We start from the raw sequence: 26,087 nt of genomic DNA on the forward strand, positions 1-26,087 counted from the left end.
GATATACAATTTCAGGGGTTTAATAAAAAAAAAATAATAATAATAATAATAAACAAATACATTGCAATTTTTAATTGAATCTCTGGTATGTTGTTGCTTTTTAGTTAAAGTTTATTGAGGTGACAATTGTTAGTAAAGTTACATAGATTTCAGGTGTACAATTCTGTAATACATTATCTATATCTCACATTGTGTTCACCACCCAGAGTCAGTTCTCTTTCCATCACCATATATTAGACCCCATTTACCCCTTCTACAGGCCCCATCCCCCCTTAACCTCTGGTAACCCCTAAACTATTGTCTATGTCTATGAGTTTTTGTTTCTTCATTTATTTCTCTTGTCCTTTTGTTGTTTTCAGTTTTATATACTACATATCAGTGAAATCATATGGTTCTCTACTTTCACTGTCTGACTTATTTCACTTAGCATTATAATCTCAAAATCCATCCACATTGTCACAAATGGTCCTATTTCATCTTTTCTTACTGCCAAGTAGTATTGCATTGTGTATGTAAAGCACAACTTCTTTATTCATTCATCTATCAGGACATTTTGGTTGTTTCTATGTCTTGGCCACCGTAAATAAACCTGCAATGAACGTTGGAGCACACATGTATTTATGGATAAATAATTTCAGATTTTTTTGGTAGATAACCAGGAGAGGGATTGCTGGGTCATATGGTAATTCTATTCGTAATTTTTTGAGGAGCCTTCACACTGCCTTCCATAGTGGCTGCACCGATCTGCATTCCCACAGTGTATGAGGGTTCCAACAGTGTATAAGAATTCATTTTTCTCCATAGCTTCTCCAACACTTGTTACTATTTGTCTTGTTGATGATAGCCATTCTAACTGGGGTGAGGTGATATCTCATTGTGGTTTTTATTTGCATTTCTCTGATGATTAGTGATGTCGAGCATTTTTTCCTATGTCAATTTGCCATTTGTATGTCCTCTTTGGAGAAATGTCTCTTCAGGTCCTCTGCCCATTTTTTCAATTGGATTGTTTGTTTGTTTTTGTTGTTGAGTTGTATGAGTTCCTTGTATATTTTGGATATTAGCCCCTTATCGGAGGTACTGTTTGCAAAAATCTTCTCCCATTCAGTTGGTTGCCTCTTTATTTTGTAGATGGTTTCTTTTGCTGTGCAGAAGCTTTTAAGTTTGTCATAGTCCCAGTATGTTTTGACATTAGTAGCTATTGTAAATAATGGCGTAGTCTTGGAAAAGAATAATTCTTAACTTTAACATCTGAAAGTATTCGAGAACCCAAGGTTGACAAATTAGCCAGTTTTCCCTTAGAAGTGATGTATCAATAGACACTTACAACTCTAATTTAAACATGTATTTCCTTGTTTTTTTATGTATGTTTTGCTACACCATAGTGTTGCATTAGCTCAGTCTGATGACTGTTGTCAACCAATAGGATGCTGCTTTCCAATATGCATCATTTTATGCAATTAAGAATAGGAAGAGAGTTACTGGTAAAAATATAAAATCTCCCATATCCTATCAACAGTTCCTTTCTATGAGTGTTTGAATTCTTTGGTAAATTACTGCAAGACCTTCAATATTAATATACTATAATTAAAATTTATATAAAATAATATTTTATTAATTGCTCCTACACATTATTCCAATGGCATTATGTTGTATTAATATCATAAAGTTTACATAATTTATGCTTTTGCATATATTTATTTGGTTATATGCAGTAAGTCATATCATTACTGGGTATTACTGAGTCATTTCATACCTCTCTGATTAGTATTTTTAGTTTCTTCTCAAGTCTGTACATAAAAATCTACTTCTTACAAAAGTTCTTAATGACAGACATGCTACTTTTATCATTTTCTTTTCATATTATAAATCCTCTCAGAGAAATGGTGGCTTTATGATTTTCCTACCTTTTTAGTAAATGAGGCAATGTTTTAAAAGTGTTGATTCATTGATTGATTGATTTTTATTAAGATATAATTGACACATAATTAAACTATATTTTTAAGGTGTCTTGTACATCCATACTTGATTGAAACAAAATGTTGTTAATAGAATAACAAAGTGAAATGAACCCCACCCCCACCCCTTTTAATTATTCACCTCTCTGCTGTAGCTAACTGTTGTTACAGTTGATAAGGCAAATTGGTCATGGTTAATTAATTGCTGCAGGCAGTGGCTTTCATACTTGATTGTTTATTGGAATCTCCAGGGGATATTTTTAAACACTCTCTCCCCCCTAAGTCCAGGAAAAAACCCTCAGACCAATGAAATAAGATTCCTTGGGGTGAGTTCCAAACATTAGTAATTTTTAAAACTCCTCAAGTGACTCAATGTGCAGACAAATTTGATCACCCTGCTATTTCCTAATTCTCCAGTCTTATCCAGGTATAAATATGTCTTCAGAAAAGTGTGTGTGTGTGTGTGTGTGTGTGTGCGTGTGTGTGTGTTTGTGTGTGTGTGTGTTTAATTTTTTTCCCCCACATCCCAATATTCCTAACATTGCCACTCACATAGTATAAGTTTTAAATGTGTGCTTATTGACATGTTTATATATACCGTGCATTAGTTTGGGGAGAGAGTAGGTGGGCAAGAAATAGCAGATACTTGTAGGTGTATTACTTTCCAAATCACTATTGAATAAGTAACATCTATGAGCTATTAGAAAGAGATAGAGAAGAGGCAAGATAAGAATAAGTTTATAGTACAGAAATCTGACAAACATTACAACAACCAAGTGATCAAGGTTAATATCAACAATGAAATCATATTGATTATAAAATAAAAGTGAAATTCATCTCTGTGGTCTTTCTCATCAAAACACATAACTCAGGTATAACAATGATAAAATACACCAGAAAAAAATTTCAATTAAAAGACATTCTACAAATTATTTGACCAGACAGAACTCCTGAAAACTGTTAAGGCCATCAGAAGCAAGGAAAGTATGAAAAACTCTCACAATCAAGAAAAGCCTAAAGAGACATGATGACTAAATGTAATGTGATGTCCTGAATGAGATCCTAGGCAAGAAAATGGACATTAGGTAAAAAGTAATGTCATCTAAATAAAATATGGATATTAACACTGGATACATGGATAAATATGGATATAGGTTAAAAACACTGTATCAATATTGGTTCATATAATTGTAACAAATGTACCATACTAATATAAGATGCTACTTGGGAAGACTATTATCCTTTTAATTTTTCAGTAAATCTAAAACCTTTATAAAATAAAAAGTTTATTTAAAAAAGGAGAGATGCAAAATGCTGTAACATTTTTACACATACTATTAATATTCACTTTACTTGTAAGAATATAAAATTATGAAATTCCTTATTCTCTCTATATCTTTTGAGTGGCACTGGAAATTCCTACTAATTAGAAATATTCAGTAGATCTGCTATGAGATCTTTCGTTTAACTAATTCCTCTGGTTTAACTAATTCTTTGCATTAACTAATACTTTTAACTAATTTCATGTGGATGATTTCCTAATCTATGTCTCTCCAGCCTGGCCTCCCCATATAATATTCAAAGTAATGTTTTCTCCAGCAAACTTCTTTATACATTTATTTATCAGATATTTACACAGCAGTAGTGTGCTAGGGATTGTGTAAATCACTATGACCTGCCATCTTATCCAAAATGAGTTTGTATGCCTCTTTCCCATTTCCCCGCCAAAATTCTGTACCTGTCAAAATTTCCCATTTTACAATTTCAGAGTAAAATCATATCTATTATTCTTCAAAACTTATATCTAGAGAAGTAATGAATCTAACTGACTTACATTTTTTTTATTCTTATTAACAACATCTTCAGCATCCTACGTGTCTTCTATAGCTACTGACACTTTCTTTAATATTGTCAATGATCCCAGTCATCTGTACCCGTAGTACAAGCTCAAACTTCATCATCACATACTCTACACAAGCAAACTGCAATGAATCCATATTTCCTAGGAAAAGAGTGATGAATTTCAAATTCTGGCAATCAAGTTATTTCATAGTCTAACCCCAAACCTTCAATCTTATTTCTTATGTTCCATAAGATAAATGTCTTACTGTGAAAATTAGCACTTTGTAAAATAAACCTGTTGGTTATATTCCTGCTATTGTGGCTTTTTGTCTTTCTTTTCATCTCACAGCAAATCCTCCCTCACAATAATAGTTATTTTCCTAATCCTGTGGTTTTTGCACTCAACATTTTTTATCAAAACTATGAATAATTTCTAGCATAAATAAGGTAATTTAGCCCAATTATATTATACCTTATTCTGGGTGTTACTCAAATTTGAATATAACCTTATTGAAAACAGATTTTGTTTTAAATGATTTTCAAATATCTGCCCTTCTCCAAGAAGTTTTTTATGAAAATTTAAATACCTCAGGGAGATATAAATGTTGTGAATAAATTAACATGCATTTACACGCCAATGGGGAAAATTTTTGTTTTCAGAGTAGTTAATAGATCCCAGAGGGAATGGGAATTAAATTGTGAAGAAAAAGTCCAAAGATAGGGATAGGCAATGAAAGGACAGAGTGAGAGACTAGAACAACAAAGTCACTAATTTGACAGCTGAAGGCACTCAGGAAGTAGGGAAATGTTAGCTGAGGTGTGAATGAGCACCATTCTAATGTGATATCCCAGGAACATAGGAGACTTTTCTGTAGAAACTGATCAAATATTAAACTCCAATCCTTGTGGGATTCCTGACTAGATGTGTTTCCTAGGTCATTAAATTTTCAGGTTTCCTAACTAGTATCAAAGAGAGGTGAAAAGACAGGTCTCTCCTCTTTAAAGGGTCCAATATGGAATGCTAAGTGTATTTATACTGATATCACACTATTTCAAAGAGGTTTTTTGCTTTCTGTTTTTCACATGGATGAATATACCCTACTCTTGCCTGGGGCACTTAACTTCTCAATTAATACATAGGTAGATAAGAGAGAGAGAGAGAGAGAGAGAGAGAGAGAGAGAGAGAGAGACAAATGATACATTTAAATCTGGATCCCTCTGAAAAATCACATGGGGATATCATTAGAGAGAGTAAAATTAAAAAAACAAAAATGGTAGTGGTTTTGAAGAAAAAAATCTGCTGCCACCTAGCATTTATTTGCTTTTGTTAGCCAAATGCATTTGATACGGAACACTTAAATACTTTAAGGTATTTTCTTATAATGAAAGTGCTGTTCTAGACTCAGCAAATGTTTCCATAAATCTACCTGCAGTGGAATAAGAATGTCACCAAGAAAAGAGGCATATGCAAAATTAAATACCAGTCCCAAATTGCTGACACAAAGCTCTTTTTTATTACTAAGAGGAGTAGGTTGTGATGTTTTTCCTAAAAGCTTATAAATAAAGAGATATTTGTTAGAGATTAGTGTACTCCAGTTTTAAAAGATCCACTTAAAGTCTAGTTTTTGTACTGACCCAGTAGTGAAAGTTTTATTGTCCTCTGGGAAGAGTATTTTGAAAGCATTTAAGTCTAATTATGGTGAGTGAGCCTATGGTGGGAGAATCAACTAGTCAGTAATTCTGGGTAGTCAGAAGGTAAATAAGGACACTAAGTACCTAGAAAGCACTTAAAAACATGGGTGGAGGAAACAAAGTGACAGATAATATATGAGGAAGAAAGATATGGTTGACCTACTTAGGTCTTAGCAAATGGGTGAGAACTAACTACACAGAACTAACAGAACAGTAAATGTTTAAGTCGAGTGTCCTGAGGATCAATTTGTTAAACTAGAATAAATAATAAAGGGAATATTTTGCTCATTTATGTAAGCCTAAAGTTAAATATCCATAGTATTCTCATTTGGAGAGCTCCCATTTATTGGGAGATGCAGAAGGTCCACAAGTAAAGAGAATTCCAATGGAGATGAATGTATTTATTTCCTCGAATGCAATTCAATATCAAATTTAACCATTCAGAAGCCACACTCACCATAATGATACTAGGTACATATATTGATACACCATTCAAGACATGAATTTTTTTTTCAGGAATTTCAAACAAAAATCAAGTTGGAAAAAACATCCTCATTATGCTGAATATTTTGTTTGCTTACTATGATATCTGAGAGAGTACTATGGTAGACTACATCAGCAGTCTCTTTCTCTCTTCTCATTATGTTTAGCCAGTGGGAGGCATTGGCAAAAGAGAGGGAGATGGGAAGGGAGTGAGGTTATTTATTTTCCTGACTCATTCCCTGCTAACTTGCATGGGTTGTTGTTATGGCTAACAAAGACCATGGCTGGTTTCTCTTTATAAAAGCTATTCTCTTTGGTTTGTAGTAGTTACTCTCTTCCTGTATCTCCCCAGGTCCAGGATTGTCTACAGCTCCCTGCTGCTTTTAGCCTTGGGATAATGCACTATCCATTTTGTTGTTCCCCTGAGACTTGGCCACTGTTTGTAAATAATTCTGTTATTAAACTTTCCTCATTTATCTCACCTGAATGTGTCATGTCTTTCCTATTGGGACTCTGACTGATATAAGTATAAACCACAAAATCAAAAAGAAAAACAGGATATTCAGAGAACAAATTGATGGTTGCCAGAAAGGAGAGTGTTGGGGAGCTGGGTGAAAAAGGTGAAGGGATTAAGAAATACAAATTGGCAGTTACTAAACATGCATGGGGTTGTAAAGTACAGCATAGGGACTATAGGCAATAACGTTGCAATAACTATGTATAGTGTCAGGTGGGTACTACACAAATCTGGCGGATCACTGCATAAATTATATAAAAGTCTAACAACTATGGTATACACCTGACACTAATGTAAAATAATATTGAATATCAACTATAACTGAAAATAAATAAATATTAAAAAATAGGATTTTATGTTAAATGCAATAATCCCATAGATTTATTAAGGAAGACTATTGCTATTTAAGGAAAATTATGGTTACTATAATACTATAAAATTCAAATGTGTAAGATTAGTACTCAGAAGGTATTGTAACAGTATATTTTTTGTGACTATAGTAAAGAAAATGTCAAGTAAAACCAACAGTTGAGGACCCAAGCCACTAGGAATCCCACTGCCAAATTTTTCCAACTTGGGTGAGAAACAATTTTAGCGCAGTCTTCACTACCACCATCCACCTACACCTTCCCAGATGGCTTTACAGAAAGATTAGAGAAAGAAAAGGAGTAATCAAATTTGGGAAGAGCAATGTCCATGAAGAAAAGTCAGTCCCTCAGATTAGGTTACCTGCCTTCTCCAAAATAGGCACAGAGGCTCCTGATATAATTTATGAATATATAATTCATTAGCCATCCAATTTTCTGATATGTCTCTATCCTAACAAAAATAGGAAAATACGTTTGTGAGGAGATGGAATGATTGGGAAGAGTCAAGGTAAAAGGGGACTGTGGTAATTTACCTCAATTTCAAGGTTCATGAGAGATACAGCATTAGGTCTTACTGACTCACACAGGCATGCGGTAGAGACCCATAGGGGTATATGAGCAAGAGGGCCCAGACTGGATGCATAAACCAAATCTGAGTACTGTGACAAAAAAGTCACTAAAAATGGACTAAGTATTATGAGCTGAAATGTTTTCAAGAAGATTGTTATCATCTAGCAAGAAGAGAAGTTGACAATATATGTCAGAATACATAAAATACAGAATCTGATTCACATTGTGGAAAGTATTGGTATTTATTGGCAAGAAGTACAAAATAGTGATCACCCTATTGTGTTAAGAATCCTACTTAATTTACTACAAATCGGTGCTATATGAACCAGTGCCAAGTAAAGGATATTTGTACTGAATAACTATATATAACATCAGTAACTCGTAGTCTATGGTTATAATCTTATAGAATACACATATAGACTTCCATCATACACATGACTCAGAGATGAAGAGTGTCATTTGAACTCTTCAAATTTGATGTCAATATGAGCACATTTAAAATGGAACCTAAGCCCCCCAAAAGAGTCTCACATAATATATTTAGTTGAATACTATTCAAAGCCTCAGCTGGTCTAGTTAATCTTCCATTCAAATTAGAATTCTCTTCTATAATATCCTTGGTAAATTTCTTTCTCATATTTACTTAAAATATTCTCTTTATAAGTAAATGGTTGCCTCATAAACTTTTGAAATCCAGTAACAGAAGATTTCATTGATAAAAATCTTCCCCTTAAGAAAATGAAATCTGCTGCTATGAAATACATAAATATTCTAAAATTTGGCTGTCTGTGTTACAAGTGTACATGACAGCAGGCCATTATATATAAGAAGATACTATTAAATACCTACATTTTAGTCAGCTGGAGCTGCCGTAACAAAATTCCATGAGCCTATAAACAACAACATTTATTTCTCACAGTTCCAGAGACTGGAAGTCCGAGATCAGACTGTCAGTGGTGATTCCTGGTGAGAGCTCCTTTCTGGGCTTGTAGACTGCCCCTTCAAATTGAACGCTTACATGGCCCTTCCTCTTCCTTTAATCCCCTTATGAGAACCCTAACCATAAAACTTCATCTAATCCTAATTACGTCCCAAAAGTCCCATCACTAAATGTCATTACATTAGAGGTTAAGGCTTCCACATATGAATTGGAGAGACACAAACATTCAGTCCATGACAATCTGAAATGATGTTAATTCATAATTTTATTCAAGTTTTATGGTTTCAAAATATCCATGTCATTGTATTTATGAACCCTGAAAAACCACATTGGTTCGTCAGTATGCTACTAAAAATGTCATGCTTACAATTTAAGTAGGTATTCAGTGTTTAAAACTTTTTTGAGATCAATTAAATTATTTCTTCTGAAAATCTCAGCATGATCTTGCATGCCTTTTATGATGTTTACATATTTCCTTTTGGTTTACTTTAAACTGTAGTCAAAGTAAAATTCCCCAGATGTTGTTCAACTGCTGCCAAATTAGTTTATTTTTTTAAACTTATTTTTTATTTTTTTTAAGTCAAATAATTCATTGAAAAGAAGAAAAACAAAACCCACACAGCTACTTATTTCTATTTATTCTTTAAATGACCCTGGCTTACGCATGTAAATTTGCATTGAGCATTCAATTAAAACCGTAACAGATGTCTACCCTATGCTCCTGGAATTTATCTTTGCCACCTCCTTCTTACCTGCTCTGTTCCATTTATTTTCCTTCCTTTTCTTACTGAGTTTAGTAAAACACTTTTTTCCTTAATTTATCTTGAATTCATAGTAAGTCACAATGCTCCTGTGATCAATTCATGTATGTTGGATTTTCAGTCTTCTTGGTAATCTGTTTTACTTAGATAAAAAAGATTTTTCTCCCCTACAGACAGCAGAATTATATAATCTCAATACACTTGATTTGAATAGTTTCAACATACTTGAGAATGAAAGAAGGTACTATGAATAACTAATCGCTCTAGGGCAATAAGCATTAACTGGAACTGTCCTTTGTAAACAAGTTGGTGTGGTTACAGGGTAACAACCCAATCCTCACTTGATGATATAAACAAGTGAAACAAGTTATTCTAGGTTTTCCATAATAATGACACATCTTTGTAATCAAGAAACTAATAATATTAATAATATTATTTTCTGAGATGAGAGTAAAATATGTTTGCTACTAATAGAAACATGCTGATTTTAATATGAAACTGATTATTTGATTGTCACTAATTTTTTTTGGTAATTTACATTTGAGGAAATCCACTTTCTAAAAGGCTAGCTTATTCTTCCTATAAATTCTATCAAATCAACATAATCAGTGTTTAGAGGAACATTTAAAACTTAATATTGTAGAACTTATCCTCAATTCTTAATGTAAGATTAGAGGGGATCCATTTTCTTTGCGTAAACTGGAATTTGATAGTATATCTGTTTAATATAAGCTTTGGGTTATCAACATTTCTTTGCTTCTCATGTTTATTACTGTAAGATGCCCCTCTTCACCATTTTTTCCCTAATGATATATATATATATATATATATGTGTGTGTGTGTGTATACGTGTATATATAAATACATATATATGTACATATATACACATATATACATATGGAATATATAATTCATTAGCCATCCAATTTTCTGATATATGTGTATAAATATACATATATGTGTATATATCATATATACGTATATATATATATATATATTATTTTATGATCAAAGTTTGAGAACACAGTATTTTACTATAATAACACTCCTATAATATTACAAAGAGTAATAGAACTAATAAAAGTACATGATAGATAAGACATGAAGTTTGTTTTTTAGATGACTATAACTAATTATCACTACTTCTTTAATATCCATTTCTCACAGAAACATTTTGAGTTAACTTTTGGAGACAATACATAATGGTGCATATGTTGCTTTAATATAGGTAAGATATTCACAACAGTCATATGAAGGAAAGTGTCAATAGAATTATCTGAATAGAAGGGTCAACTTCTCTGCTCTGAGACCACAGGAGAGCACCTGGTTTCCAGTAATAACACCTGATGAAAATGAGGCTCCTTATAAGAAACTAATCTTCCCATTTTTAAGGGTGACATCTTTATATTGTCCTCACTTCTTAAACGAAGAGGGTAGCAAAAAAATGTATACACATTTTCAGAAAGGAAAAAACGGTACTAAAATTTTAATACTCAGTATATACCGATAACAAAACATGAATACAAGTCATGTTTGATTTCTGCAATGACAAAGAGGTGCTCAAAATGGTTACCATCAGTTTCCAGACACTTCTGATTATGGTGACCTAGTGCTTGAGCAATGTTGACCAAAGTGTCCACTTGTATACATTTTTTGGCACCCCCAGTATAAGGTTTATCAATAGCAAAAATCTAAAACACGTTTTTAGAAATAGTTGACAAAAGTATACTGAATTCTAATCTCATGGTACTGCTTAATTCTGAGTAATGAAATATTATATGAGCTTTATGTTTTAGAGCTGAGGACTAGGCATCATCTAAAATCCATATATTCTATTTTTATTATCTAAGGAAGTTATAAGTCATTTCTATATAGCCATGAATAACAGAACAGAAAAAAAATGTTTTGCCCTGCTATTAAATAAGACATATACTTCAATTCCTCTATGCACTCTTTCATATCAAATAAACCAATAACATAAAAAATAAAATAAAATACACACATTAATAAAGAAATTCAGTTAATCTTTCATTATACCTGTTAAAACTAAGGAAACACAATTTAGAAAATTTCAGAAAGAAAAGATAAAATGAACTCTGAGTGTGGATAACTGATTACTTCCATATTAGACTAGATGCTCATCTTAGAATATAATTTCCACTAATTAAATCACTTAATATTCAGAATCACCCAAGCCATTTGGTAATAACTAAGGGTCCTTTGTAAAGTGGATAAATGCTGAAGCTTTACAGTGTTGTTTATTCTACTGCCTCTAACATCATTACTATAATGTTATAATTGTTGAAGAGCCAATGAATACTCATCTCAAATAGCAGCTTCCTCTAACCAACAGATATGTAGCAGAGATATGCAGAAGTTATATGAAAATTTAAGCTAAGCAGTTTAATTGTTAGCTGGGTTGAGCACCAAGTATGACAGAGAAAGGTATAAGAGATAAATTCAATATGGACATATGGATCACCCATTTTTTTCTAACTAGTTCAGCATAAGTGTGGCCCAATGAAGCCTAGTGCCAAAAGGCATGTACTCAGAAAATGAATTAGACCATACGTCTTTAATACGATATTTCCAGATAAGTGCTATACAAATAAAATATAAAATGAACCACACACGTGAGCCATATATTTAACTTTAAATTTTGTAATAGCCACGGTAAAAAGTAAAAATGAATATTTTTACTTTTGAGAACATGTTTAATTTTGATAACATATTTTATTTGACTCAATATAATCCAAATAGTATAATTTCAATACAAATTAATATAAAATATATTAATGGAATATTGTATTTTTCCATGTTATGTCTTTGAAATTTGATGTGTATTTCAAACAGTACATCTCAATAGACACATTTCAAGTGTCAGTAACCACAAATGACTAATGACGACTATGCTGGAAGACTCAAGTCTAGAACTAGGTTTGGTAGGCCTAGGGCCTGACAGTGTATCTAACTGTAGCTGCTGCTACATGAGAGAAGAAAGAGTAATAAGAACATGAAAGAGTTATTTTCATAGAGGTGCATAGTTCCTAGCACTTCAGTAAAATGGAAGGGTGAAGTGGAAAATTATTACAAGGAAAAAATATTTGATTGATTTATCACTAACTACAATGAGTGTGAGGAGGAAAAGGGTGGTGGTGGTAGTGGAAGTAGTGGTGGTGCAGAGAGATGGTTAGGTATCTACTCATGCAAAGGTAGATTCTGGCTATTTCACTTTTGCAATATGATAGATGAAAGAAATCCATATCCATGAGTGATTTTTTTTTTTTTTTTTAACTGAGATTTTCTTCAACAAGAATTCCATCTCCTTTGCTCTTTTGGGCTAGTCCTATTTTAGGAGACTCTCATATTTCTGCACACTTTGCAGGCAGGGACGATGACCACCTTTTTTAGGACTTTATTTTTAAGAATGTTTGTATAGCAACTGCCTTAGAAGATAGAGAAAATATTCCTTTCTGAAACAGAGAGCTGAATTGCTTAAATCCTTGGCAGATAGAGATGACATCTGTTGATTGAGTTGGGGCAGGCAAGCTTATTGTTCATTATAAAAGAGATAGGTTCCCTAACGTCAACATTCTTTTCTTGTGACACAACCTTTTCTATGTACAAGAATCACTTCGCCTACTTTGTATGTTCTTGTGTGATTTGGGAAAAGGAGAATAAGTACAGTCACAATCCTTATCCTTCTGGTTTTCAGTATTAAAGTTTTCTACCAGCATCATGAAACTGACAGACTGACTTCTTACTTTACAAGTATAGTAAAAATTCAGACTCTTCATGTTTTTCTTTTTTTTCTTTTTTTTTGACACCATTGACTATTTTCTTCACCAAAGTTTTACATTCTGAAAATAGCAGGAAAATTGAGTAATAATTTTTGTATGTACAGAATGTCAAAGTGCTTAATTCAGATGATAGGCAATCAGACAAATATTCATTTAGATTCCACTGCATTCTTAGCATTTTTAAACACTATGGATAAATACAAAATAGGTGTCTATGTTAAATGTGATATAATACAGCACAGTGTACAATGTCATATAGTAGTCATGGTCTCCTCCTGAGAAGATGACAATCTAATTACAAAATTAATATACGTATTTATGAAGAAAACGTAGTGTTAACGGAAAACGGCTTCTGGTAAATGCCACAGGAAGGAATTCAAGGACATACTGAATAAGTCACGCAAAAAAAGCCAAGCAAGCAGTTGATTTATTATAAAAAGAAATAGTACACTCTCAAATGGCACCAGAGTGGGCAGGCCCAAAAGAGCAACTGCCTCAAAGAACAAAGAGCTTTAGGATTTTATTTAAATGAGGGCACAAAATATTCAAATTTTAGGGGTGGCCTTATAGGCATTCCCAGGTGTGTCCTTGCTGACCACTCTTTCTTGTCAGGAGGAGAGATATTTGTCCTTATTTGGTCCTTGTCAGAACTGTCATGGCAACACGGGGTGGAGATTTTGCCCTGCACACCATACTAATACTGTGTTTCACTGAAAACACAGTATTAATTTTTGCTCCAAAAGATGCATTAGAGCTGATGATCCGGATAGGTCTTGTTTTCGGGGAAAGACGCTAGATATTAGGGCAAATTAGAAGGATTAAAGGCACTTAGAATTCAGTAAATGTAGAAGAAAAACTTCTGCTCAAATTTAAGAATTGACAAGATTCTTAATGGAAAATGAAACAAAACAATACAGGAAATTCTAAAGGTGAGGTTAGAGCTACATACCCAAGAGAAAGTAAGGGAAAAAAATCATGAAAGTGAGAAGTATTCATATACACAGATGGAGAAAACAAGCCATATTCAGGAGCAGGAGGAGGTGAAGATGAAACAAATGACAGTGGATTGCAAAAGGCCATTTAATCTCAGTCTAAGAAGTTTCCTCTGTCCCATGATTAACAGTGAATCATTGAAAACTTTTCAAAATTACAAGTAAATGCAGTTTTAGGAAACTGATCTGAGATATCACATAATAACACAGTGTTGTTATATCCTAGAATGTACCTGATAAGCTTGAAACTAACATATATATTTTTCACAATATTTTTAAGTTTTTAAGATTTTAATGGATGTATTGGTTGTTTCTGAATTATTTTCACACAATAAATATCACCATTGTGCTCTGCTGATGTACCATTGACAGTATATTTCTAAATCTCATTTTATATAGTCCTAAAATTAACAAAAAAATGAAATCAAAAGTATAGGTTACAGAAGAAAGAGAGTTTAGCTCAATGTAGCATATGATTAATTGGCTAGTAAATTCATGTATAAATGGTGAAATGCTTTTATTTCCTCATAAGATTCAATATGTTAGTTCAGGAGATGAAGCTATAAGGAGTAAAAAATAGTTAAAAAGGAAAAAGGGAAAGGAAAATTAATGAACATGTGGGTTGAGTATGGCTTTGTTTGCTTTTGCAAGTAACCTGTGTATTTTAATGGGCTGTACTAGGACAATGTTGTTGTTTTTTCATCTTCAATTCTCAAAATGAAGTCTAAAATTATGATTAAATTTGTGTTATAGAAGAAGAGATAGAAGGGTTTCAGGCCCAACGTTACTTCGTAAGTCAAGTGTTCGATGATACTTAAAAGGGAGATCTGTCAGCAATGACCTTTTCCATATATCCAATTCACTAAGTCTGAACACCTAAGGGTTATATTTACAACACTTTATAGGCTTGTGTAAAAGTAGTATGAGTGTTTTATCTCATGCTATCTTTGTCAATAACAATTGCATTTAAAACATAGAGAGTATACTATGTTTGACAGACACTAACATGAAACAAATTCAATGGCACAAGTACACAAAATACATATGAAAGAAAATGAGTGTAGATTCAAATTAAAAAGAAATTACATTTGCAGATGATTCAACCAGGAGCAAAAATAAACCATGCAGTACTGTGATCTCTATAACACAGGAGCTAATCACTATGGTACTAAAAATAACAATTAGGGTATTTTGCATTTTTTCATACCCACCTACCTCTGTGATAATTAGCAGTGAAGGAATTAAATGGTTCACTAAGTACCGAATTCAGCATTCCAATACTACAGACAACAATTTTTGCTAATTGAAATGTGATGCATTAACTGCTTGGCAATACAAAGATATTTTTTATTTTCCTAAAACAAATGAAGACTGGTGAATATGCCTCCAAGTTATGCTTATTTCACTTTATAAAATCAAAGAATTAATATTGAACTATTTTAAATTATTTCTACTCTTGTAGATGAATTGTATATATATATATATATATATATATATGTATATGTATGTGTATATATATATATATATATATACACATACACACATATATGCATATAAATATATATATATATATATATATATATATATATTGTGTTTCCGCAACAATAAGACTGGGTCTCATATTAATTTTTGCTCCAAAAGATGCATTAGGGCTTATTTTAAGGGGATGTCATCCTGAAAAATCATGCTAGGGCTTATTTTCTGGTTAGGTCTTATTTTGGGGGAAACACCATATATACACACACACACACACACACACACACACACACACACACACACACACACATATATATGTGGAGAGAGAGAGAATGTCTGTCTACTTATAGGTATGTATAAATATTCCTATACATATATTTACATAAAGATGAACATATATTTAAATGCACGTATATTTGTTGACTCATGGACAACAGATAGAATAAAATGAGCCAGAATATATAGAAAAGAAGACAGAATTCATGTCATTTCCACCATGGTGGCAACAGTACTGAACCTAGACCTCAGCACGCTGACTCCTGCTTTGGTCGCTACCTCTTAGGGGGCTGTACCCTGTGGAGTGCTTTTTATGAAATATTCTATGTATCACTCTGGTACGTGACATACCTGGTTGGCAGAGTTATCTCTTGCATAAAAAGATATAAATCCTGGTCTCCAGAAGCAGTTCTGTCAAAATTTTGTAACCCTTTCTGGGTGTCTTGGACCATCCCAGAACAGTGGTGCCATTTGGGCCGGGTAGTCCGAGCCTGGATCTGGACCCATTTGATGCTCTGTCTCTGCTTCCCTATTTCAGAGCAAACTACAACCCTCTAATCCATGCCTGTAGGAGGACCAGTTTCACACCTACGTGGTCTTCTTAGAAGGGTGGTGAGCTGATCACACATAGTGGCCAGCATGGCATTTCTTTCCAAGGATTAGAGGGCAGCCAAAATGGTTGCAAAGATGCTGAATTTGGTTGATTTTCTGAGAGAAAGTTGGACAGGGATTTAACCCAATCATGTGCCCATGGTACCTATATATGTAGGTACTTCTGGTCAGCTATGTTCTCCCTGTGGCAAAATGTGTGTTTCTTCATTGGTCAACTGTACAATGCAGAGTGGTAATGTCAGATTGGATATTTTTAGCAGCAACAGCACTGCTATAGCAGATAACTTCTCTAGAAATTTCTTAGACTTGTATGGTGCAAATATTTTGGTTTCAGACCAGAGAAGGGAAAGAGAGACCCATTTCTGGAAAGAAGCCCAGTTCTGCAATGATCCTAGAGACTAAATAAAAGTGTCAGTTTAGTTTGTAGACCCAGGTTAATGTGGTCAGAGACATGTGGATTATAAGTATATAAATTAGGACGAGAGGAAGAGAAAAGATCTAAAAAACAACAGAACAATAGCTAATCATGGGGTAACCTTGTTTAATATGTAACAATGTGCAGAATGGTAAATAAAGGTAAGAAAATTGAACAAATTGAAACATTTAAAGGAGGAACATAGTTTAGCACCTCTGTTTCTGTTTACTCTCCTATTTAAGTATGTCAACAACTTAAGGATTTCATGAACATTTATTTCCCCTTACATGTATTTTTGTGGAAAGACACTTGAAATGGAAGCTAGAACATGTATATTTTGATTTACACAAAATCTAATTTTATGAGAAACCCAGGCTAAAGGCATTTTTCATCCTATCTCTGTGTACTTCATATAAACCTTGATCAGTGGAGCTTGGGTGAAACAAAAAAGAGCCACACTCTTACAACTTCTGTAGTGCTCATTAGTCAGGTTATTTATTTATTTATTCATTTATTTATTTATTTCCCAAGTAAAAGGTTTATTTAAAAGATACATATGAATCATTAAAATGTTGGAAAGATAAGGGAGGTGATATACACACAGAACAGCAACTGTCTTTCTGCAGACTACTTCTGAGTCTTCTAAGAACCAGTGATCTGATTTCACTCTGTAGAATGTCTTCTGGGGTAATAGCTCTCCAACCATCCCACGTGCGCTTTATGAAAAGTCTCTGCCCACTCCTCTAGACAAGGCCTTATTTCCAGTCAAGCACCTGGGGAGCAGGAAGTAAAGGGAACTCTTACAGAACTGATGCCCTAACCTGCCCAGTTCTGTGCTAGTCCCAGTCCCTTGGACTGCCTCTTACTGAGCCTAATCCACTGGCATTTCAAATAGCAGTTATAGAATTGCAATTGTGACTAGAGATGGATACAGTGACTTTACTGACCTGATGCATTTCCTAATGCGAGGATTAAGAAAATACCCAACATTTCTACTCTGGCTTTCAATAACATAGCTGACTGATAAAATAGGGTCACTGCCTAGTTTCGATTTCTTTTCTGGAATGAATTTACTGGCTAAGAATTTGAGAGGCTGCAATCTGTCTCCTCTGATTTTATCAGCCAGAGACAAGATAATTAAGAAAATGTTTTTAAAGAGATGGCAAAATAAAAGATGTGGGCCTTTGAGAATGAATATAGACTCTGTGACCTCACAGAGCTCAGTAGCAAACTTGATATAATTTAGCATAATGGAATCTTGGAAAAGAAATACAATTTCCCACAAATGTGTAAATATATGTATACCAGCATATATCTTTAGAGAGAAACATATGGTGTGGTTCTCATTTTACATTAGACTTACCTCACCAGCAAAGGGAGGTTACTACATTTTAAAAGGAAATTACTATATTCTCAATCTCTATTCTATTATCTATCTATCTATCTATCTATCTATCTATCTATCTATCTATCTATCTATCATCTATCTGTCTATCTTTCTATCTCTATCATCGAACACCAATTTTTTTCTCTCTCTCTCTCTCTCTCTCTCTCTCTCTCTCTCTCTCTCTCTCTCATGTTTTATCTCCTCCTGCTAGTCTTACTTGGGAGTTACAGCCTGAGAAGTGAATTAATACAGAAGGCTAAAGATAATCTTCTCTTTTAACACAGTCTATATTACTTTCACCTTAATACAGCATTTAATGTTGATGCTTAGAAGCAAAAACTATGGCAAATCCAACATTGTTCTCAGTATTATATAAGAAAATATGGAAAAGGGTTTAATTCAACATAGAGAGGAGAACTGACAAGTTATGTTACTTTCAATAAAAAATGCCAGTTTCTTAAAAATTGTGCTATAATCTATTTTTGATTTTGGTAAGACTACAACACTTTTAGAGTAAATTTTCATATATTTTGTAGACTCAGAACATGGGTATTACCTACAAATGCATAGTGCGGAAGAAGGATACCATCAATTTCTACAACTTTCCTAAACTTAAAACCTTTATTTTCAATGTCACTTTGATAGCTCAAGTACTTGAAGTTCAAGTACAACATTTGCCTCATTGTTTACTCACTTCAAACGTACACAAGCTGCATTTACTATTTTCTATTTGTAAAAGGTTTTCACTATAGTTGGTATCTCTCTCTCTCTGTCTCTCTGTCCCTTTGTCTGTTTCTGTCTCTGTCTCTATCTCGACTCCCTTCCCCTTCCTCTCTTTCTCCCTCGCTGTCTCCCCTTTTATCTAGTATTAAAGCCTGCCAAATAATACTATTGAGTCTTACTCAACTCAGTCACTTCTATAGCCCCTGCCATAAATCAGACATTTATCTCCTTCCTGTCCTGACTATAAGGATTTTCACAGTAGCCTCTTTTTACTGTGTATTCATTAATTTAACTTAAATATTATTATTTGAAAACATTGAGAGGAGAAAAACCAAACACCTTTCAGCCTAGCACATAGAGATGTTTTCAGTCAGTCTTGCAAATCAAGCTACCGTGTTTCCATGAAAATAAGACCTACCCCCAAAATAAGCCCCAGTTAGGATTGTTAGCCAGACGGACACATTTAGTGCATTACGATGATGTTCCAGAAGAAGATGACATGACTGTATTTGAATAAATGTAGGTTGTTGTACATTAAAAAAATAAGACATCCCCAGAAAATATGCCCTAATGTATCTTTTGGAGCAAAAATTAACATGAGACCTGGTCTTGTTTTTGTGGCAATATGGTATAAGATCCAGTCTTATTTTCGGGGAAACACAATATTGTTTTAGATCAAGGTCCAGAACAGCTCCTCTGCGATAAAATTCTGTTACAATATAGGATTGGTATATTCTCTTTCTCCAGCAACCTTTTTTTGTTTGTTTTTTCTTATTTTCACCTAGATTGTTAATTATTTCTTTTCCCAAAGCCTGAACACCACATTCCATTGTAACATAGGACTGGATAGAAATAAGCAGAAAGAATAAACAAAAGAATGTATATATGAACTTTCAGATTAAACAAAGAGTGCAAACATACTCTGTTCAGACAAAGATTTATTGAATGTTCACTAAGGACAAAAATAACAAAAATTATAAGTAAATTCATAAAGACTCTATAGAATTGTTTTATTTCCTAATGAATTGACATTCCTTACTGTTAGAAAACATATATTTTCCTTTCATAATATTCATTATCTCAAAATGTACTCTGGCTAATACCAATATAACTATCAAGCTTTCTTGTGATTGAAGTTTATTTAGCATAATGTTTTAAGTACTTTTAACCTATTTTTAAAATACTTAATGTCATTGATGACATCATAAAAATGGTGGCATGAGGTGAGCCTCTTGAAATCTCCCCTGGAATTTACAACAAATTGAAAAACTATAACTCCACAAAGGAGTCCCTGCACAACAGACAGGCAAGACTAAGAGGTGCATTACTGAAATCATCGAAAGGTGGGCAAATTGCATAAGCGTGGGAGGAAGGAAGGGAGAAGTGCAGAGACGGAGCTCTGCAGGCACAAGATGCAGACCTAGCTCAGTGCTCCGAGCTTGCTGCATTCAGGAACTACTGCAGTTGTGGGAGAGGGAAGAACTCGGATGCTAGAGCTCCGGTTATGGCCCACAGGGTTAAGGGGACAGCATAGAACATGGCTGAACCCAACACTCATGGCAGAGACCTCGGAGCAAAGACTGAGGGACAAAGGCTCAAAACGGTGGATTAAGCCCTCACTGCTGAACACAGAATGGAAACCTTAGGCACTGAGCCTAGGTGCTCCCTCCCTACCCTCCCAGAGCTCACCCTGCCTCCACCTGCCAGTGCAAGAAGTGGAACAGTGTCAGATCAAAAGAACAGAATATTTGTAGTTCTGAGAACTGTGGTTCGCAGACATGGACTTGCAGCCCACCTAGTTCTGGCAAAGGGGAGGGAGCCATGGAAACTGGATTGGCTGTGGTGGTGGTCATCGCCATTGCTTGGGCGACAACCTCTCACAATCCACCTTGCCCATGTCCCCACCTATCTGGGTGGATCCCTGCAGGAGTAAACAGAGCTGCTGAACCACACAGGCTCTGAATCTGGTGCAGGAAGAGCTTTGGAACTTCAGAAGCTCTCCACATCTCCCCACAGAGGTGGCACCCTATGACCCAGATGAACTGTTCATAGAGAAGAAGCCCGCTTTCCAGGGAATCGCCCCATTGTGTAAGAAGCTGGAATAGTGCAGAGACAACATAACACTACAGTGTGAGAGAGAAAAAAAAGGCTGCAGTTAGAGAGAAAATAAAACATTCTACCAACACCTATTAGAAAACAAAAGAAAGACCTCTTTCTATCAACTGTTGCAGAACTCACTCCTGTAGATGTCTAGGAAGAGAAATAATAAATCATTATTATCAAGATAACAAGACAACTAAGCAAGAAAATGAAAGTCTCCAGAAAATAAACTCAAAGACATGGAAATATGTGATTAAATGACAGAGAATTCAAGATTACATTTCTTAAAAAACTCAACAAGATGCAAGAAAACACAGACAGGCAGTTTAATGAACTCAGAAACACAATAAAAGAACAAAATGAACATTTTACCAAAGAGATTGAAATTTTGAAAAGAATGAAATAGAATTTCTAGAGATTAAAAACTTAATAAAAGAAATGAAGAATGAAATAGCCATCTTATAGTTGTGGAGGGTGCCGTTCAGCTTCAAGTTGTTGTCCTTTCAGTCTTATTTGTGGAAGGTGCAGCTCAGCTCCAGGTCTTAGGTAGTAGAGTTGACCAGATGGAGGAAAGAATCAGTGACATCGAAAATAGAAATCTGAAAATGACACAGATGGAAGAAGAAAGAGACTTGAGAGTTAAAATAAATGAAAGAACTCTACAAGAACTTTCTGACTCCATCAGAAAGAGCTATATAAGAATAATGGGCATACGAGAAGGAGAAGAAAGAGAGAAGGGAACAGAGAGTATATTCAAACAAATAGTTGATGAGAACCTCCCAAACTTGTGGAAAGAACTGGATCTTCTAATCTAAGAAGCAAATAGAACACCTAATTACCTCAACCGCAATAGGCCTTCTCCAAGGCACATTGTATTGAGGCTGTCAAAAACAAATGAAAAACAAAGAATCCTCAAGACAGCCAGGGAAAAGAAGGTGGTAACCTACAAAGGAAAGCCCATTAGATTATCATCAGATTTTTCAGCAAAAACTCTACAAGCCAGGAGGGAGTGGAATCAAATATTCAAACTATTGAAAGAGAAATTATGAGCCAAGAATAATATATCCAGCAAAGATATACTTTAAATATGAAGGAGAAATAAAGACCTTTCCAGACATACAGAAGATGAGGGAAATTTCTAACACACGACCGGCACTACAAGAAATACTAAAGGAGGCTATTCGACCAGCAAAAATAGGGATACTTTGTGACAACCAAAACATAAAAGGGGGGAGAGTAAAGGAATATGTGAATGGAGAGTGTAAGCATGCTGAAGAAAATGGAATACTCTAAATATAGAACTTTCTTTTACATAAACTTAATGGTAACTACTCTAAAAAAAAATCCAGAACTGAAATATATAACATAATAAAAGAAGAAATAGAAGGAAAAATCATAGAGTACCATCACGCAGAAATAATAGACAACAAGAAAGAGGCAATAAACAATGGAGACACAGTCTTACCAGAACACCAAAGATAGAATGATAGGAAATCCTCACATATCAATAATCACCCTAAATGTAAATGGACTGAACTCACCAATAAAAAGGCACAGCATAACAAATTGGATAAAAAAAAACAAACAAAAAAAAAACAACACTAAATCCAACCATATGCTGCCTCCAAGAGACATATCTCAGCTACAAGGACAAATATAAACACAAAGTGAAAGGGTCAAATTGACACTCCAAGCAAATGGTATCCAGAGAAAATCAGGTGTAATCATAATGATATCAGATGAAACAGACTTCAGGATAAAGAAGGTAACAAGAGACAAAGTTGGACATTTCATAATGATAAAGGGGACTATACAACAATAAGATATAACAGTCATCAATATTAGGTCCCCAATCAGGGAACACTGAAATGTACTAAGCAAGTACTAACAGAACTAAAGGGAGAAATTGACCAAAACACAATTATAGTAGAGGGCATAAATACATCATTGACAGCTATTGATATATCATCAATAAAGAAAATAAATAAAGAAATAGCAGCCCTAAATGACACATTAGATGAAATGGACATAACTGACATTTATAGAGCACTTCATCCTAGAACATCGGACTATACATTTTTTTTTTTTTTTTCTGGTGTGCATGGAATATTCTCAAGGATAGACCATATATTGGGACATGAAACTAGTCTCAGCAAATTTAAGAAGGTTGAAATCATACCAAGCATATTCTCTCAGCACAAGGCTTTGAACTTGGATATCAACTGCAAAAAGAAAGCAGGAAAAAATACAAACATGTGGAGACTAAACAACATACTTTTAAAGAATGACCAGAGTCAAAGAAGAAATAAGAAGAGAGATCAAAAGATACATAGAAACAAATGAGAATGAAAATACATCCTACCAAAATTTTTGGGATGCAGCAAAAGCAGTTTTAAGAGGGAAATTTATATCATTACAGGCATAGCTCAAGAAACAAGAAAAATCCCAGATAAATAACCTCATGTTACACACCTTAAAGAACTAGAAAAAGAAGAACAAATGAAACCCAAGGTCAACAGAAGAAAAGAAATAATAAAAATCAGAGTAGAACTAAATGAAATAGAGAACAAAAGACAATAGAAAAAAAAAACACAATGTGACAAAGATATGGTTCTTTGAAAAGATTAATAAAATGGACAAACCTTTGATTATACTCACTAAGATAAAAAAGAGAAAAGAAACTAATAAACAAAATCAGGAATGAAAGTGGGGAAGTTATCACAGATGCCACAGAAATACAAAGGATCATCCAAGAATACTATGAAGGACTATATGCCACCAAATTCAATAACCTAGAAGAAATGCCCAAGTTCTTAGAAAAATATAGCCTTCCAAGGCTGAATCACAAAGAGTTGGAAAATCTAAATAGACCAATAACCAGTAAGGAAATTGAATCAGTCATGCAAAACCTTCCCAAAAGCAAAAGTCTAGGACCAGATGGCTTCACTAGTGAATTCTACCAAATCTTCAAAGAGGATCTAATATCTGTCCTATTCAAACTCTTCCAAAAAATTGAAGAAGAGACAATATTCCCTAACCTATTTTATGAGGCCAACTATACCCTGATACCAAAACCTGGTAAGGATAACATAAAAAAACAAAAGTACAGACCAATATCTCTAATGAATAAAGATGCAAAAATCCTAAACAAAATTCTAGTAAATCGAATGCAACAATGCATTAAAAAGATCATTCATCACAACCAAGTGGGGTTCATCCCAGGGGCACAAGAAGGGTTCAACATATGCAAATCCATCAATGTGATACTACACATAAACAAAATAAAGGACAAAAATGACACAATTATATCAATTGATGTAGAAAAAGCATTTGACAAAATAGAACACACATTTCATGATTAAAAACTTAATAAAATAGGTATAGAAGGAAAATAACATAATAAAGGCCATATATGACAAACCCTCAGCTAATATCATAGTTAATGGTGAAAACTTGAAGCCCTTTGCTTTATGTTCAGGAACACAGCAGGGCTTTCCCTTATCACCTCTACTTTTCAACATAGTGTTGGAAGTCCTTGCCAGAGCAATCAGGCAAGAGAAAGAAATAAAAGGCATCCAAGTTGGGAATGAAGAAGTTAAATTGTCACTCTTTGCAGATGACATGACGCTATATATAGAAAACCCTAAAGACTCCACCAAAAAGCTATTAGAAACAATCAATGAATACCGTAAATTTGCCGGCTACAAAATCAACGTACAAAAGTCGATTGCTTTCCTATATACTAACAATGAAATCTCAGAAAAAGAAATTAAAAAGAAAATTCCTTTTGCAGTTGCTATACAAAAAAGAATAAAATACCTAGGAATAAACTTTACCAAGGATATGAAAGACATATATACTGAAAACTATAAGACATTTTTAAAAGAAATTGAAGAAGACACAAAGAAATGGAAAGGCATTCCATGCCCATGGATTGGAAGAGTCAACATAGTCAAATGGCCATATTACCCAAAGCAATATACAGATTGAATGCAATCCCCATCGAAATACCATGGCATTTTTAAAGAAATAGAACAAAACATCATCAGATTTATACTGAACCACAAAAGACCCTGAATAGACAAAGCAATCCTAAGGAAAAAGAGTAATGCTGGAAGTATCACACTCCCTGATTTTAGCTTGTACTACAGGGCAACAATAATCAAAACAGCATGGGATTGGCAGAAAAATAGACACACAAACCAATGGAATAGAATTGAGAACTCAGAAATAAACCCACATAAATATGGGCAGATAATTTTTGAGAAAGAAGCAAAAAACATACAATGGAGAAAAGACAGCCTCTTCAATAAATGGTGCTGGGAGAATTGGAAAGCCACATGCAAAAGAATGAAACTGGACTGCTATCTGCTACCATGTACCAAAATCAATTCAAAATGGATCAAAGACCTAAGCATAAGACCTGAACCAATAAACTGCATGGAAGAAAACATAGGTACTAAACTTATGGACCTTGGGTTCAACGAGCATTTTATGAAATTGACGCCAATGTCAAGGGAAGTAAAAGCTAAAATAAATGAATGGGACTATATGAAACTTAAAATCTTCTGCACAGCAAAAGAAATCATCGACAAAATAAAGAGGCAACCAACTGAATGGGAGAAGATTTTTGCAAACAGCACCTCCAATAAGGGGTTAATGTCCAAAATGTACAAGGAACTCATACAACTCAACAACAACAACAGCAACAAAAACAATAACAACCAAATTGAAAAATGGGCAGAGAACCTGAAGAGACATTTCTCCAAAGAGGACATACAAATAGCAAATAGACATGAAAAAATGCTCAACATCACCAATCATCAGAGAAATGCAGATAAAAACCACAATGAGATATCACCTCACCCCAATTAGAATGGTTATCATCAACAAGACCAATAGTAACAAGTGTTGGAGAGGCTGTGGAGAAAAAGGAACCCTCATACACTGTTGGTGGGAATGCAGATTGGTGCAGCCACTATGGAAGGCAGTGTGGAGGTTCCTCAAAAACTTAAGACCAGAATTATCACATAACCCAGCAATCCCTCTCCTGGGTATCTACCCAAAAAATCTGAAAACATTTATCCGTAAAGACATGTGTGATCCAATGTTCATTGCAGCTTTATTTACAGTGGCCAAGACATGAAAACCATCAAAATGTCCTTTGATAGATGAATG

The sequence above is a fragment of the Rhinolophus sinicus genome, linkage group LG05 (genome assembly GCF_036562045.2).
Source record: "Rhinolophus sinicus isolate RSC01 linkage group LG05, ASM3656204v1, whole genome shotgun sequence".
NCBI classification, from domain to species: domain Eukaryota; kingdom Metazoa; phylum Chordata; class Mammalia; order Chiroptera; family Rhinolophidae; genus Rhinolophus; species Rhinolophus sinicus.